General features: G+C 33.6%; 1 protein-coding gene and 1 long non-coding RNA gene across 3 annotated transcripts in view; one reads left to right on the top strand and one right to left on the bottom strand.

The window, feature by feature from the left end:
• Positions 1 to 4,796, top strand: part of LOC116427676 (uncharacterized) — a 53,967-nt gene extending 49,171 nt beyond the window's left edge. The window contains exon 6 of one of the 2 annotated variants that reach the window (XR_004235139.2): positions 4,365 to 4,796. This is a non-coding gene — a long non-coding RNA (uncharacterized LOC116427676). The remainder of the gene's footprint in view (positions 1 to 4,364) is intronic. The other variant, XR_004235138.2, reaches the window with a different exon arrangement.
• Scp2 (Sarcoplasmic calcium-binding protein 2) overlaps positions 1 to 14,294 on the bottom strand; it is a 77,837-nt gene extending 63,543 nt beyond the window's left edge. Inside the window, exon 1 of the mRNA XM_031978309.2 lies at positions 14,098 to 14,294. The gene's annotated coding sequence lies outside the window, so the exon portion shown is untranslated. The remainder of the gene's footprint in view (positions 1 to 14,097) is intronic.
• Positions 14,295 to 18,877: the final 4,583 nt, after the last annotated feature.

The following is an 18,877-nucleotide window of genomic DNA, read 5'->3' as shown; positions in this document are numbered from 1 at the left end:
AGAGCTGAGGTCAAAATTTCATTCCATTTCATTATATATAAATAAAGTATATCAAAGTTTACTTAGATTGTCTTACTTTCATATTATTTAGGGCATAATAGTCGGGCATATGGAACAACTGCGTAAAATTGTCAACAAAGCGTTAATATAAATAAAAACATCGTTCACACTGCCACATAGTGGAGCCTCTCGCCAGTCAAGGCTTGATTGAATTTCATTTCTATCACTTTCAATGCATAAAGATGAAAACAGGAAAGAACAGTTTACGTTCGTATACAGTATATCGAATAAAAGAGTTTTCAAAACGTGCCGAACGGCTCGCCGTAAAATTTACAATAAAATCTACGAGCGTCGGGTGATAAGGAAAATAGAAAAATACTCGTGCAACCGACGCGACGCGCGACGGGAATGGGTTAGATGCATTTCGCGCAAAGCACTCGAAGAGAAACGCAGCCGAGTGCTTATTGTTAGTCGGCGTGAAATGTCGAGCCAATTTCGACGGAGCGTCATATCGACGTAAGCCTGATTCTCAATGGCCGCCGAGGAATGAGCGTCTGAATATTGCCGTCACACGGCCGCGCCTCCCTTGCCTCACTTAAATCCTTTGGATTCCGTCGTTCGGAGTTAATTGAACGACGCTGTGTATCGTTTAGCTAAGCCAGATACAACGATTGGTACGCGTGCACGGCGGAAAATGCTCGGTGGAAATCTCGCTTTGGATCCTCTCGCGAAACGTCGGCGTCGCACAGTGCGGCCAAACAGCCGTTTTGTGGACGAAACTCGATAACTTGAAAAGCGATGGTAAAAAGTAATTCAGGCAAAGGTTATAAGTTATAGAGCTAAGTATACGATGGTTATATTTTTGTTTACATTTTGGGGATATTATGAAGATTTTTAATTACTTAAAAAACTTCGTATCTTCATAATGTAAACAAAAATTGTAAGGCATAGAGCTAAGTATACGATGGTTATATTTTTGTTTACATTAAGGAGATATTATGATGTTTTTTAATTGTAGTTATTTTATTAAGAATATTGAATAAAAAGTATTGACTATGGATGTTCTGAACTGTAGAAACATGATTGTTCAATAGAATACTCTAGAAGAACGTCGAAAATGAAAAGAATTTTTCAATATGTTTAATGGTTTAATTTATTAGTTAATGGTTCTACATACGCTTATGTGGCCGACAAAGGGAATGATATCTCCAGAGATCAAAATGTCCGCGTGCAGCTGCGGAACTGACAATTTACGGGCCGTTGTACATTCGAATACGAGCTTCAACATTTATTACTGAATTACTTAATTAATAAATAGTCGTTACTGTCGTTAGTGGACATTTAAACGCGAGCTTGTTCCGTGTCGTTGGTCCTATGATATCTTCAATTTGTAGATAATCGTACAGGTACAATTAAGTACATTTACGAGCAAAAGAGATATTTCGAAAATGATTGATATCCATTTCGATGCGAACTAAATATAAATCCGGAATATTCGAATACTTCGAACGACGTTAACAATCACGAGAATTTCAATCGATAATTATACTTGATAAGAACATTCATTATACAGTAAAAAGAAAAAAAACGAAACAAAAATTTTATATATTTTTTATTCTTCGGTATTTAATTCTTTACTGTTTCGTTGTATTTTAGTATGTCGAGTTCAGTGTTTATTCTGTTCTTCTGGTGAAAACAAAACCGTATTTAGCAATAAACAATTTGAAAGAAAATTGCACCAAATACCAAAAACTCGGAACTATAATGAAGGAGCAATATAAATTCAAGACTATGCTCTCTGAGATTCACAAACGACCAGCACTGATTCTTTACTGTTCCACCGTCAGATCTGATTCGAAGCGCATAGAAAATTCCATGGGAGAAGCGGAACATTTAAAAACCGCGGCTGCATAGGAAGTACGGCATTTAAAAGTTATCTAATTATGTATCCAAAGACTTAACTTCGTCAGTGTTTAACACTAAAACTATCGGATCAAAATGAACCATTCCTGACATCGTCTTTTTACAGTTATTAAAAAGGTAACAGAAGTTGTGTAAATTATTAATTGTTAAAGTTCCCGCTCTTTTTATAGATTCTAAATATGTTGTATAATGACTTCAAAAGCCAAAACATTGATTTTCTCAATTTTTGTGCAGATTTGTTCGAGATCTTGTTAACACTAAAACTACTGGACGGATAAAAATGACCCATTTATGATATTTTCTTTTTGCAATTATTAAAAATGTAACAGATGTTTTTTCGAGAAATTATTCTCATGGGGGAATTTCGAAAAGTCAATTCAACTGCTGCTGGCAGTTTTAGTGTTAAGTCGAATCACAAAATGTAATAACACAGTATATGTAGTCTACTGGAAAATTCTACCCATTTATTAATTGAAATTGGCCAAACAGATTAACAATTTTCGAAGTTTTTAAAATTTATCGTCAACGCGTTCGATTGATTCCTAAATTTTTCTGGTTGAAATAAATTTCTCTATTGTTGGGTTTAGTTCCATGAAATTACAACAATTCTGTTGGCCATATCTAATTATAATAATGATAAAAGTTAGTAGAAAGATTCACTATTATATGCATTTTACACGGTTAGATTAAGGATATAGCTATTATAACAAAGTAAAGTACATTCTATAATGTTTATTTCATTTTCGCGTACAAATGATTGTTCAAAGATGAAGGAAATTATTGGAGGAAGTTCCTAAAGAGCACCGCCTGTTCCTTCTTACACGATTATCCCATATTTCACTGATATGAATGCAAACGTGTCGGGAACGATGAAAAATGGCGATCTTTCTATCTCAAAATTTTTGTTGAACACTTCATTCCACGTATTTCTTGAGATTGGCAAATATAAATAACAATTACTAATATTCTTATACACCTGTCAAATATAAACAATAATTGTTTATATTCATCATCACTCAATACACAACAAAACATCACAAAAATATTTTCGAAGTTCTCTGCTACAGACAGATTGTAGTTATTTACATATCACTTTCCATAGATCAATTCACATGCGTTTGGAGATCATTCGTGTAAGAACCACAGTTTAATTGAATGATTGAGATGAGACACAGACTAAGTCACTTCTGATCAATTTTTCCGGAATTGAAAGGAAACAATATTCAAACATAAATTCTATGTAATTACACAATGTCAATAATTCTATTTGAAAAATATTCGGTTTATATAATTTCTAATCAAATCAATTCAATACTAAGAATAACAATAATATTCAAACATAAATTCTATATAACTAAATAATACCAATAATTCTATTCGAAAAATATTCGGTTCATATAGTTTCTAATCAAATCAGAAATGTAAGAAAATCTGTGAAACTAAAGTTACTTAACTTCTCGGACGATCATGATATCGCAACATTAAGAAACCGTTGTATTTTAATTTGTTGTTTATTCAGTGAAAAATAGTGTTTCGCCAGGGGCAGTAGAGTTGATTTACTACATCAAAACTTTCGCTAACTCGGAATGTTGTTCGGCACAAAGCAATTCCCCTTCTTTCCCCCGGAGGGCTCGCCACCAAATTTGACTTTTTATTCGAGGACGCGGACGCATCCACGTCCGGGAGTTAAGTTATTATTTCGTAGTGGTGGTTTCCGCGGGAACTATGCGATAAACGCGTCTGGGCCCGTAAAGTGCGCGGTCAATGCAACTTCGGAACTCCGGAACACCGTGGGAAAGAAAGGGATAAAGTTACTGTTCAGGAGATTTAGAAAAATTTCTTATTATTCCGTACCGGTGTCATACTCTAGCGAGTATTTAGAAAATTTGGAAAAAATTACTATCTTTGATATTAGTCTATAGCGAATGTTCAGAAAACATAGGAAAAATTATTATTTTACACTAGCGAAATTTTCTAGTGAATATCTAAGGAATTTAGGAAAACTGATCGTTTCACAGTAATGTTATTTTCTACTTAATGTTTAAAAGGTTATTAAAAAATGATACACATTGGTGTTATTCTGTAACGAGTACTTTGAACATTTCGAAAAAGTTTTTATTATGTTATATTAGCACGATTTTCTACGAAACGTTCACGAAATTTAGAGAAACATGTTACTTTTTCATATAACTACTTCACAACGAACATTTATAAATTTCGTAAGAGTTCATTATAGTCACGTCACAAATTTCCTATACATCTATATAAAATTAAAAAATTAAAAATTCCCGAAGAATATGTGAAATTACATATAAAACATCCAATATGTAACGCTATTCACATTTCTAATCATGAAAAACAATATTCTGTCGCAATTTCGTTCTCCCAATTATATTCTTCCGAATTCGGATTCTCAGGGAGGTATGCTTATTATTTTGCAGCGGCGGTTTCCACGGGAACTATGCGATAAACGCGTCACTGGCCGTAAAGTGCACGGTCAATGCAACTTCGGATCTGTAAAACCCCGTGAAAAAGAAAAGGAAAAAAAAGGGCAAGGTAAGGCAGCACGTGACATTCAACCATCGACTATTTATATCGTGAACGATATACAACGGGGTTCACCGTGAACGCAGAGTAAGGGAGAAAAAAACAGGAAATAAGGAACGCAGAATTAAATTGATTGGCCGCATAGAGGGCAACATGGAAGGGGCGTTCCTTTATCAAACTTTTGTGTCCCGGTGATCGTTAACATCGGGTAGGAAAAGAGGCGACGGGTGACAGAACAATCTAAGGTTGGCTTTTAAGCCAACGATCCGGCTACAATAATATATTATTGTGAATTATATATTTATCTTACAAGAGAATCTCGGGTAACTCGAAAATTCCGACGTCTACGAAACTGTAGATTTTTGGGACCTGTATGGAAGCATCGAGTCGATCAGAAGCTAATGCGGTCGAGTCGATTATTAGGTATTTTCTGATTTTTGTAAATTTTTATGGAATAAATAATATTCTTTTTAGTTATTAAAGTTCTCCTTCTTTTTATAGCTTCTGAAGGTGTATAATCGTTTCAGGAGCCAAAATATCGATTTTCTTAATTTTTATTTCTGGACTTAATTGCATTGGCTAATCAGCGACTCAATTGTCTTTGTCAGATTTGTTCGAGATCTTGCTAACACTAAAACTACTGGACGGATCAAAATGACCCATTTATGATGTCTTCTTTTTGCAATTATTAAAAATGAAATAGATGTTTCTTTGAGATATTATTCAAGAATTTGATTTAGTGATACGCAAACTGAATTGTAAATTAATTAAAGTCTCAATGGGTGTATTCTTGGAGTTCTTATGGGGGAATTTCGAAAAGTCAATTTAACTGCTGCTGGTGGTTTTAGTGGCAAATCGAAGTACAAAATGTAGTAACTCAATATATATGGCTTACTGGAAAATTCTGACCATTTTTTAACTGTAATTAGCTAAACCGGTTAACAGTTTTCGAAGTAATCGAAGCTTATGCGTATATAACAACTCTAATCGAGTCAATCAAAAGCTAATGCGTTAAGTGAATTGTTGGGTGTTTTCTTATTTTTGTAAATTTTTATGAAATAAATTATATTCTTTTTAGTTATTAAAGTTTCCTTCTTTTTAAAGCTTCTGAAGATGTATAATCATTTCAGAACCCGAAACATTAATTTTCTTAATTTTTGTTTACTGTGTTTAGCCGCATCGGCTTCTGAGCGAAATATTGCATTGAACTTTCGGAGTTTTTCATTCTGTGACGAAAATTTCTGATATAACGTTCAATTATCATCTGCAATTTCGAAATAGGGATAGAAACAATGTCAGTGTTTTATGAACAGCACAATTATGCGGGACTATCAGAAATCAATCGGGACCCAGTAATGTCAGTACGCGTGTGGTCTACAATGGAGACTATTGTCCGTACTTAGTACAAAGTGTTACTGAAATAAAGATTGATGTACCCCCAGTAACGTATTGTTTTTAAAATCCGTACACATTAAAACCTTTTTACTAAACTCGTAAAACAAAGTACATTTGCCTCTAGAATACTAATTTATTAGTATCTCTCAAAATAAACTACAACTGCTTACATAAAGTTTATAGTCATTACTGTTATCCAATTTATTCTCAATAAAAATAACGAGATTCAATTCCCTCGAGCAATATATACCAGAACTTTATCCATCACGAAATTTTTAATATTTCTTGCATAGAAATTCAAATTACCAATACATATGAATTAATATGGAAAATATCGTTGACTGATTATATTCACAAACAACTGTCCATATCAACATAAAATAATCTCGATAACAGAAATCTTCAGTTGCGAATAATTATCTGTCAAATTATACCATTCAACAAAGTTATTTATAAAATATTACTCAAATCCAGGTTGACAGTTTGCCAACAGTTTATTTCTGAAATTACTTTCCGATTTCACATTACCGAATACGAAACTTTAAATGTAACTTTGAAACTGAAACAGTCGAATTCGGTAATAACCGAATCGAATTTGATGAAGGACAGAAATTTGAAAGCTCGTAATCGATAGAGAATTAAAACGGACCATAACACGTTCGTCAACACGGTTGATTAAAGATTCTCCTTAGCGCGTTCATCCGCGAAACTTCCGAAATTGTCGCGTAATTAATGAGCCGTGCAGCTCGCCGGCGATTTCATGAATTAAAGAAAATTCTGTCCGGCGCGGCGAGCGAACGCGATGTCCAAAGCCGAGGAACTATAACCGAGTTAATAAATAACTGCGCGGCTGTCCGTGAGATTGAGACGATGAGACCCCGAGAATTACGAAATTAACGCTTCGTTTAATACGATGTTCCTGATCGATCAAAGTTTCCTATTAACCGGCGAAAGGAGGAGAAAAAAGTGAATCTTTCGGGAGGAACCGCTCTGCAGCCGCCGCGCAGGAATTCGCGGAAAAGTTTCCGTTACGCGAAAGTATGCGGAATTTTCAAACACGTTAAGTTTCCCCGATACAGCGCTACCTTAACCCTTTCAGACTTGACGCAGAATTATAATGTACAGTGTATTTTTTTATAGAGAATTGTAATCGATTGTAGACGCAGAATTATAATGTAGAGCGTATTTTGTTTTATCGTGAATTGTAGTGAATTGTAGGTTATTTATTTTGTTTCTATTTGTGAACTTTATAAAAGGATTAATATAATAGTAACTGAATGTCGAATTTTATTATAATATGTATACATATATAGGAAAAAGAAAAAGTGAAATTTAGACCGGAGATATAATTTTAATCTACATAATTTTTTGTAAATTCTGATCGTTAGGAATATAATTAGGAAAACTGCACAGCGATAAAAGAGAATAATATGTCTTAATGAATGTTATGAAAAATATTTAAAGAATTAAGAAATCTTAAGAAATATTTTCTTGTATTATCAATATATATGTTGCTCACGGAAATTTATTTTAGCAAGAATGAACAAAAGGCGAGATACTTCATCGTCTGTCCGCGATGTGTTAAAACAAACGTCGAACCAGCATGCTCGGTGTAATTGAAGCTATGAAAAACAACAAGTGACGGGTGGTATGAGGATTTCCTCATCTGCAGAGACGGTCGTCTCGTTCGATGAGTAAAGTGCAATCACGAGTTAAGAGCGGACGAAACGGCAACGGGAATCCACGCCAAATTTTCGTTGAATATTAAAATTTTAGTTCGTCGTGTTACGGGCTTTTAACAGTTGGTGAATTATTGAGTTTGATGATAAATATCTTTCATTATTATAATTGAGATTTATTGAATACTAGTGCTAGCGGAGAAAATATAAAAGGGGGAAGAATATTTATTATAATTCATTATATAACTTTCTTCCAATGTTTCATTATATTTTCAATGTTGATTAATATTTAGGCATCAATCGATTAATGCTAATTGCCAAATATAGTGGAACATGGTGAATTTAAAAGAGAACGATGAAAATTCTTTGCAAATGTCGAGGGAATAATTCTATACGAAGTAATTAATAAAAAATATAAATTATATACCTTTTTTAATAAAGAATATTGAAGCATTATATGTTTTTAACTCGTTTTTTCATGTAGAATCTTCATACAATTGCAACTCATACTGTATATACAGAGGCACCTCAATGAATACTCAATGATTTAATAATATTGTTGGAAATATAATTTCTCGTGGATTAATGAGTGCAAGGAAGTAGGAGGAATTGAATTGGGATGCGAGTTAATAAATGTTAAATATTGGTGACGACAGCAAAAGTATGATAATAAGATCTGTATATATCATTTGAATTTGTGTATATTTATGACACACGATTTAAATGATTGTTCATTTAAAAACCAAAAAGTTTACAATTATTTCGTTTGAATTATGTATGTGATTAATCAGTCCTGTTCATTTGTCGGTTCAACAGATCAACATTTATATTTTTATGATATTCAACGCGAAATAATTTATAAATTAATTTCATTACATTTAGAAAAAAAGGACGAGAAATAATAACTCTTGAATAATCTATACTGACGCGCAGTGGACATGATTTCTAGGCTTAATAAAGCAGACTGCAATTAACCAATTACACGGTTAAATTAAATGAAACGAGCATGACCGCAACCGCATTCTTAAATCCGCTTTGACGAGAGGCCACTGTACCAGCGATCGTTCTTTGTAACGAAAGCTTGTTTTAACCGCACAAATAATACTCATGGTAAATTGTTCGAAGAAAAGTTACTTCGGCTTCTAAAAAAGAACTTAGAAGCACCAGCGATCATTTAAAAGTGAATTTTCTATTGCTTGGAAAGTTCTGGAAAGGAAAAGGAAAGTTTCCCTATTTCACTATCCAAGATTTTCTTCTTCCAGGCATTCTACTATTTTCCAAAGTAACACAGAGGATTAATGAAAAACTTTGTTCTTCCTTTAAAAGAAACGTAATTTAATCCCATCATATAATAATTTAAATTACCTTCATTGGATTTCAGAAATTTGTCTTTACAATATTTAATTTCATAAACACATATTCAATTGTCGATGAAATATTGGTAGAACGATTTTAAAAATGAAAAAGGAACTGCTGATTCATTATTTAGTATTAATCACATTTAACTTCTTTATTTGTCTATTTATTTAGCAACTGACCATTTACTTATCTATTTATTCATTCATCTACATTATTGTAACATGAACAGTTAAACGAACGTCCATCAAACTGTCCGTAATAACTGCATAATACGAAATCACACGCAGTAATTGGAATAATTCAATTTAACACTTGAATTCTATAGAATATCAAATGTAAAATAAAACTGCGGGGTCTCGTAGATATCTTATGTACAATGTAGCAGAAAAGTCTCGCAGGAACTTTCGTAGGAGCCCGGAATGAAATACGAAACTTGGAAAACCGCAAACATTCTTTTGTTTCGGCGCCTTGTCTTTATTACCTTCGTTTTCCCAGAAAAATTGTATTTCCCCGGCATTTTTCGTACACTTTAATAAATACTTCGTTAACAATTACCCTCAAACTTTTCCCTGAAAAGCGAGTCTCCTGTTTTTTTTAGGTCACTCTATACGTAACACTCATTGTTCCGGGCACCTCGTTGCTCCGAAATAATACGAAATCGACGGTTCAACTAATCCCGGCGTCCACTGTCTACAATTACATCGCGATCACAAACCTTTGTAACGAGAGGATCGCGTCGTCTCTCCTCTAATTAATTCCCCGCGGACAATCCGATCACTGCGACCGCACATTTTTGCGAATCCCTCGCAACCCCTGCGGTCGTGTATGCGACATTATCTGTAAATCACCTTACAAAACTCCTCAGTGAACCAGTTAACCTCTTGTGCTGGGAAGACATGCTAAAATTGCCAATGACGTCTTGTACACATTGAGTCTTGTTGCATTATGCGTATTAGCTTTTTTTTTCAAATGTATCACTCTATAGAAAATTATTAACACGTTGAATGCCACGATTTCATAGAGCAAAATACACGACATGGAAGAAATATAATATTAAATCATTCGATTATTTCTAATATAAAAATGTTTTTTGTGAATTATAAAAATTTGATTCGGTTTGGGGTCACCGGTAATACCCATGGCATTCAACATGTTAATAAACAAAATTAGTAAACATACACCGGCGTAACATAGGTAAGGAGAAAATTATTTGTAAAGGCTTTGCCAAATCTTTGAATTCGTTTCCAGAGCAAGAGGTTAACTGCGTTCGACGAGTGTACACGTCATTTTAACCCTTTGCACTCGTGTGTCATGCTGCAGATGACAATACAGATTAGTTATAGAACGTTGGAAATTGTTTGAGAAAGTAATACACTTTAACACGTTGACTGCCACGAGAATTTCTAGCGTTTTGAATAGTAATACTTATTCTTTAATAACGAAGGCAAATGATATTGAAAATAATTATTAATGATTTAGTATCATAGTAGTCATATTACGCTATGATCTAGCTACTTATGTTACTAAATATTCTTATTTAAAATCAAGTTTCTTATTGTAATTGTTCTTCAGCAATTTGGAAGCTCTGGTCGTCAGTGACCACCGTGGCAGTAAACGTGTTAATAGAGTATGAAAATGAAATCTTATTATAATAATGATAAATAAAATAAATATTATCGATATGAATCACTTTAATTTGTTTCCCTAAAAATAAATACAAGTTTACACTCGACAGCATTGAAAATTAATCGAGTACGAAGGGTTAAAACGAATGGTACGAATCTTTTCAATGATAAATTCTTTATCTTCTCAGATAAACGTTTAATTATTCTTCTTTTTGTTGTAGTTTTTCGTTAGAATATATTATAAGTTCGTTTGCCACACGTCTGACAAGTATACACTTTATTATTTGATTTCATTGTGCGCACAGTTAATTGGTTAAGTCTTTTTCAGCTGCTTTGCAACGTTTCACTTGAAATATTATTGAAAAGTAGGAGCATAGACTAATAACCTAGACTGTGGACTCTATGTGTTCAGAGGGAATTTTAAGTTGCACAATTGTACAGGACGCAGAAATGTATAAAATATCTGAAGTGCAATACTTTCTGTAATATTTGTTGAAATAGGAAGTTTCTTGTTTTGTTAATTGTACTCTTAGAAATTTGATGTTCTTAAAGTTCCTTTACTAATGACAATTTTTTTTTAAATATCCTGAAAGTTTAAGAATGTCTTTGATAAATCACGAACACGTCTAAATTGAAACAAATCAGTCTTTCCTTGAACATATTATAAAAAGCACTAGTCTTCAAAATTACTCAGGAATGCATAAAGATCCGTAGTCCACTCATAAATGTATAAAATTACAAAGATTTTCAAGTTTCACAGAAACCAGCGAATTAATTTCCTTCGGAGGTTAATCGTTTGAGAAACGTTTTTTTCTTCGATGTTAAACATTCGAAAAATTATAATAACGTAACAATTGTCACGAATATACATGTTTCAGCAAGATACATTTACAATGAAGCTGCGATTTTCGATCAGAGTGACGATAACAGCGAACTGTAGGAATACATGCTTCTGTTTCACAATGAAAACGTTTACGTTAGAGCGACGCACAGAGCTGCGTTTAATAATCGATCAACGATACAAATAAACCACTCATTAGTCAATCGGTTAACTCCTCAAAACAAAAAAACAGTGAAAAATGCAATAGTTATACATGAATACTCGAAATTTCCGTTTAAGTAGAAAATTAAATAATCATTATAGAACGTATTTTATTTCATTATTACAGCTGCAGCTTTAACCTAAAGAACATATAAAATGTATAAAATAGTATAACATTCAAGTCATTTTTATTATTACTGCAAGTTTTGCATTGGAAATGGAGTTCTTGTTATTTCATGATATCACAGCCAATAATAAGAAAATTTATTTTAAACATGGAAAGTCAAGAGCCAGTGAAACACTTTAACGACAAAATCTGAAGAAATTCCAAAGGTGGAGTTAAATTGATTTAACCAATCAGCAACTCGAATAATAAAACGCACAACATTTACGTATACAGTGTAATCTTTTAAAATATATTATTTCGTCGAATTTGAAGATGATAATTCTTCAGAATCTCTCGTATCACTTATTCGTCTTCGTGAAACTCTAACTAACTGAAACCATGTAAGTATCGCAACTCTGCTATAACGTTATCCGAGGAAGATATTTTATCGTCGGTCTGATCGACACATAGCTCCTAGCTTCTGTCGCATCTCAGCTGTAAATGTAGCGTTATGCTTCAATATAACTGTCTCTAAGAAATTACGCTAAAAGCAATTTAAAAGTGTGCAAACAATGAAATTATAATAGAACATTGATTACTTGAATTACTTCGAGGAATTCGTCAACATAAGTGTCTTTTTGAATAATTCGTTTGAAAAGCAAATTCGTAGAATGTGTTAACCAGAAACTGAATAATTTTCAAACATACTTTCACCCTTTCACATGCGTTCAATAATATTTAATTTATCTACTAATTTCAACGCCACCCTTTTTCTTTCAGCACTGTTCGTATAAATGAAACTCGGATACTAAAATGGAACACTCGACGCAGGATATCGTGTTCATAAAATGTAAACATTGTTGGATGCGTAGTTGACACAAGCTGAAAATGACTCGTTCCTAATTTCTTCTTTCGTAATTATCGAAATGATACAGCTGGTTTTCTGAGAAATTCCTGTACGAAGTTATATAGTAATAAGACTGAAGTACAAGAGAATCGAAATCTGAACGCACTTTCATAGTTTCTAGAAAAAAATAAAAGCTAATCGATTATTTGGTAATTCTGGTCTAGCCTTTGACAGTCGAGATGTTTCATAGTAATACAAAAAACTACGTTCTCCATCTCATTAAATTAAAAATATCAATATTTTCCCCACATTCCCAACATTCTATTATCTTATATCTGAAATAAGTGTTACCAAAAAGTTGTACTAAATAAAAGTACATTTAACACGTTCCCACACAATCTTATTCGCACAATCGAAAAGCAGCTAATTAACACCTTGCCCGCAATATCGTGTCATACAGGTGAGGCAGATTTCCCAGGGAAGTCAGCAACTAATTTGTAGCAATTTAGAAATAATTAACACTAGAACTGCCGTACCAATCAAAACGACTGACTTCGGATTCTTCCCTAATGCGTATCTAAGAGCATTGAATATTCGAAGTGATTTTGAAAATAGTTTTACTTGAATACTATAACAAATATCCAAGGAAACTGAAAATAATCGATTTACAATTTTTCGGTAGATCTACTGTTAAACAGTACATTTCATTCTATTCCATCGAGTTCAAATGAAATATTTTCCTAATTCCTAATCATCGGAGCAAACGAAGACCTAAGAACTGTATGCGATCCTTTTATGTCTGACGATTCATTGACAACGGAATAATTAGAACGAGCTCGGTTGTGGAAGAAATCGTAGGGCAAGGGGTTAATACTAGAGTCACCAGATGGGTCAAAATGACCCATCCCTCATGTATTCTTTCACAATAATTGAAAACATATAGATACTTCTTCGAGAAATGATTAAAATAGTTGATTGATTAATATACAAATTCAAATATAACTTAACTGATATCTTAACACGTACGCTACCAGCGTTTGTTTCGGTGACGACCTCCGCCGTTGTAATATTCTATCCGATTCAACAAATCTAAACAAAATACTGAAGAAATAAAACTAAAACGAGTCAGCGAGTCCCCAAACATAATGCGGTAGCTTATAACGTTAAATAACAATGTTTATAGGAATAATTTAACCCTTTGCGAACGGAGGTTCTTTGGAATATACAAAACCTTCAACACATGAAGCTAAAATATATACCAAGTGCTCAAATAGAAAAAAAACAGAAACTACGTGCTGATCTCTTGCGATTCGAATAATTAAATCATTCGTTTGCGACTTAGTCTTCGAAACATGATCACTTTATCGCTCCGAAATGTCGACATTCGTCCGCGAAGGGTTAATTTTCTTTGTGTAAAATACAACATTATTGCCGTCAAATATGTGACGCTGATAGCGAATGTGTTAATCAAAACGCACTTCTACGGTTTCTACAGAAAAATGTTTAAAGGTGAATTGAACTGCTCGGTAGTTCTAGTGTTAAAGTGTCCGCCATGGTAATGAGTTTCCACCTACTTGGCTGAGCCTGCGAGCTTCCTGTTTCCCTTTTTCTTCCGTGCGGTCGGGGGTAGTGCCGCGGGCTGATGCTTCCGGCGGAGCACGTTCGGGGCGGATTAAATCGCAGAAGCGGAACGGATCACTGGCGATACAACGAGCGTGCGACGTGAATGACGGACAGATGAAGCACAAAGTGCGCGCAGCGGGCTCCGGTTTCTCCTCTTTATACCCTCGAACTTGCACCTGTGCCTGCGCAGATCGGCCGCCTAAGCTGCGTCCACCGGGCTCCTTGGTCCGGCGAACGGCGGGAACCAACCACGTGCTCCGATCGCGCGTCATATCGATGCTCCGCGTTTCATATTTCAAATCTAATCTTTCACGCCTTCTCGCCGGCTCTCCTCGGCCGCCGTTGGAAGATTTAGGACTGCAACATGCAATTCCTCTTCTTTTTCTTTTTTCCGTTTGTTTGCTTTTTTTCGTGATCGAAGACTACCGAGGACACCGTAGTTGCGAGCTTTGGCAGCTTTTGCATTTCTTTTTCCATCGAGATGGAAGATTTAGGGTTGCAACGATTCCTCTTCTTTTTGCTTTATTTTTTGGTTTCTTTGCTTTCTTATGGTGATCGAAGACTGTCGAGGACATTGTGCTTGTGAGCGTTGGAATTTTTTGGATTTCTTTTTGTATTCAAACGTTTTATGAGTTGCCGAGGATACTTTAGTGTACTCCTTGTATGGAGGTTTTGTTTGGAAATGTTTATTGGTAAATCTAAAAAATTATAGTAATTCAAATCAATTGTTTTTTACTTGCATTCATTCAATGTGTTGTTTACGTGTTCACATGAATGTGTTTGTTTATCTGAGTGACTGGTTATGGTATTCGAATTTAATTATTACTGTTTCGTGACTAAAAAATCAAAATCGTCACATGATGTCAATAATAATTGTTTCTGGAATTTTTGCAAAACTGAGAAGTGCACGTTAATGAATGAAAAATAATGATTAACATTAGAACTACCTTACAAGTCGAAATGACTGGTTTCGGTTTTCTTTCGTTGCAATTATTAATAACTTGAAAGCATTGAATATTCAAAATAATTTTGAAAATAAATAATTTCACTTAAATACTATAATCAATGAATGGAGAAACTGAAAACAATCTTGTCTTATATTTTTTATTACTTTTAGAGAAGACAATTCCATTTAGGAAGTGACAATCACGCGAATAGATGAATAATGTTCCTCCCTGAGCGTATATTTTTAAACATTCGCCAGTCATTAGTGCATTGTCATGACCGTAACTACATCATTTTTGTATTTGGTGCTGTAGCTGACAGCCAACCGAATTTACGGCCTTTCAAAATGGGGATGAGGATTCCAATACCGTTCACCGATTTCACGTGACACCGAAATCTAAGCCGGTAGGAGAAAAATTCGTCAAAATGTTTTATCGCAGGGTTTATATAGGACTATATCTAAAATTGAAATCTGAAAAAGGAAAGTATAAGTTACTCACGGGTAAATACGATAATCATTTAAACAAATTAACACTTTCGAAATCTCGCTTTTACTGCGACGCTGATGGCCAAATAAGAGAACCTATAAGATTAATTTAAGAATTTGCAATTTAAATATTCTACAAGAAAATTTAGTTTTTCGCTTATAGTAATATTTATAATGTTATATATTTACATTAGGAATATTTTAATGTATGTGACTAAATTTCTCATTAATCAGTATGCACGTTTGGAAATATCGACTTACTGTTGCAACGATGAAGTAATTTAAATTACAATGTACACTTTACGAAATTATTGTAAACGCAGTTAGTAACAAATTCGACGGATATATATTCATGGTTAATGCACGTGTCCACGTCAAGCCTTGTCAAGTGCATATGTTTCATATTGAAATTGATTTCATAAGAAATTGATACACTTAATTCAGTTTGGCGTATTGTCATCCGTTCAAATGAAACTTCTCCAACCGCAATCGTAAAAAAGTAATACTGTATGCTACGTAAAGCGACATTCTTGGCGAAATATGTTTCGGGAATATCGAATATAAAGGATGTTATAAAATTATTCTTCGCGTTCTGTTGTTTCTCTTACAGAGATAGAGAGTACGCTGCAAAGTGCAATGGCGTTTCGTAAAAATGCTAATATTTAAGATAAATAAATGAACCTTTTAGCAATATTAGTAACTATCCACGACAAATCATGTTACCATTTAGTTGCAAGAAATTACGAATTTCTCATTGGTACACCAAATGGAAATCGATTCCTCTGGATATTCCGCGTACGAACGTATCACAGTTAAAATGCTTGGGGAATAAATAATTCACGAGACATTACAAGTCCCGTCATAAATGATAATGCTGCGGGCCAGAGTAGTCAAGATTGCACAGATGAAAATCTGATCAAAAGTGTATGTTCTATTAAACATTTCTCGCAAAAAGTAGTAGCTTATTTTCCTTAAAAAAATGATACCTTATTATATCAACTATAAACGGTCATTATCAATATGAAATACTTAAAGTAATAGATTATCAAAGAATAAAATAATTTAAAAAATAAATAATTGTATAAAGAATGAGTGAAGAATAAATACTTATATAAAGAATAAGTAAAGAATAAATAATTGTATGAAGAATAAATGAAGAATAAATAATTTCATAATGTATGTAATAATACAAAGACAATACACTCGCCAAGCTCATGAAAATACAATGCTACATTGTGTCACGAAAGTTGGGAATATAACAGTAATTCGAATTTTTAGTCGACTGGCTTCCTCGCGCGTTATTTTAACTACGGGGCCTCATTTTATTCCAATTTGTCGCGTACAAGAAGAGAAAAAGATTAATTCAACAATGTTTTTTCACCCAGTTGCATCAGACAATCTGTACAGCCATAGAAAAATCCTACAATTAAAAAGCTTCGGAAAATTCGATAAAAAGGATGTTGCAGATAAGCGAAGAAGTCATCGAATGTGAATAACTGCTAAGATCAATCTGTGCGGCAGAAATCCGTGTCTAGTCAACGAGGAACCAAATGCAGAATCAATTGGTTCCGCATTGGAATGATTGATACGCCGAGAGACGTACAATGTAACGTCAATTAAACGAACTAATTGGTATCATAACGGTTACCAGGCGATTGTCCGAAAATTTTTCAACGCGACCGTGTCATTCTCGTCACCGAACGTGACGTAGGAACAACTTAACCTATTATGGATGAGACGAATTTCACACCGGGTGTGTAACTCAGTAACCAAACCAGAAGATCGGGCACAAACATACGAATAAAATAAAGATTAAAATATTTTATTTTTATATTCCGTGTCTAATTACATTATTATAACAAATATGTGTGAAGATTAAGCCCGTGTACTCGAAAGTTTGCTCTCTGCATATTATTCATTATTTTCTAATGAAGCATTGACTAAACCATTGATCCTATTAAATAGAAATATCATGAGTTAATGGATAGAATTATTTTATTTCAATATTTCGTGACTAATTGCGTTATATGCATACAATTTATGTTTTTTTAATTTCAATTTTCAATTTATATTATTATATAAATATACCAAATATATATATATATATATATATATTTTCATTATATATATACCAAAAAAACTCATTTTATTATTATTTAACATATTTTTATCAAATAATCAGTTCTTAAGAAATTTGATATTTTTCAAATTGTGCAGCAATTAGCACAGTTACTCAGTTGCTTAGGTGTTTATATTGAACCAAGATTTTTCGTTCTTGGTACTCAATGTGTCAACCAACTTTCCTCTTCCTTCTGAAATACGTAACGTTCAGCGTTTAAAAGTAAATCAATCGAAATAGAAACGTGAAGACTTTCGCAAGTCGTCATTAGAAGAAAATCTCGCGAATTTTTTGTCAGTGTATCTGCACCTTTACGATTGCCTGATACGCAGTGGCACACGAAGCTGTAAGCGTGTAATCAGGTTTACACCTTCAACCCTCTCCTTCGTGCGGCTAACGTTTACCCTGGATCTCGTATCGCGCGACATTGGCTTTGGGACTGAGTAATAGTGTACGGGGCGAGTCACGCAATGGGGCTGCGTTATAACTCGAGTTTGGTTAGAGATTGAAAAAAAGTTGTGTGTTCCAGGAGGGTCTTATGAGTTCTTTCTTTTTATCTCTTTTAATCATACTTCTCTGTTACCCCTTTCTTGAAAATAACAGCTGATCCTTCTGAATGTTCTACCCGCGAAAATAGAATAAAACTTCGTTAAGGATTTGCCCAGCTTTCGGTATCAAGAAAGTTCCTCTTCCAACATTTTTCTTATTCTCGAAACGTTTTTCAAAAATTTCCTTATTTTTACGTCGTGTATGTTTTATATGTGATGTCATATGAATTCTTTTTTATATTTTTCGAAATTATTCTGCTGATTTTGCTTTAGTTAGAGTACACAACGCAAACGAGTTTCTCGAAAAATGTATCAACGTGTACACGAATTATTATAAGAATTGACGAAGATCATTACAATGTAGTTATAGTATTAGTAAGATAAAATTTATTATAATAATCGAGATTTGTAATACTGTTGCTCGAATATTTTCTTTGGTCAATGTATATGTTATATAGTAGTGAATAGTATAATGATATCGATCTATGTAATTAATATAATGAAAATATATCGTTTAGCGATACGTTATGACAAATTACACTTCTCTCAACGTAAATCGAAACTTCAATATTTATCGACCGAACAGTGTACATCAAAGTTAAACCATGAACTACTACTGTAATTTACACCCT

The sequence above is a fragment of the Nomia melanderi genome, chromosome 1 (assembly GCF_051020985.1).
Source record: "Nomia melanderi isolate GNS246 chromosome 1, iyNomMela1, whole genome shotgun sequence".
NCBI classification, from domain to species: Eukaryota; Metazoa; Arthropoda; class Insecta; order Hymenoptera; family Halictidae; genus Nomia; species Nomia melanderi.
The sequence above is the reverse complement of the archived record's forward strand: the minus strand, read 5'-3'. Positions and strand labels throughout refer to the sequence as shown.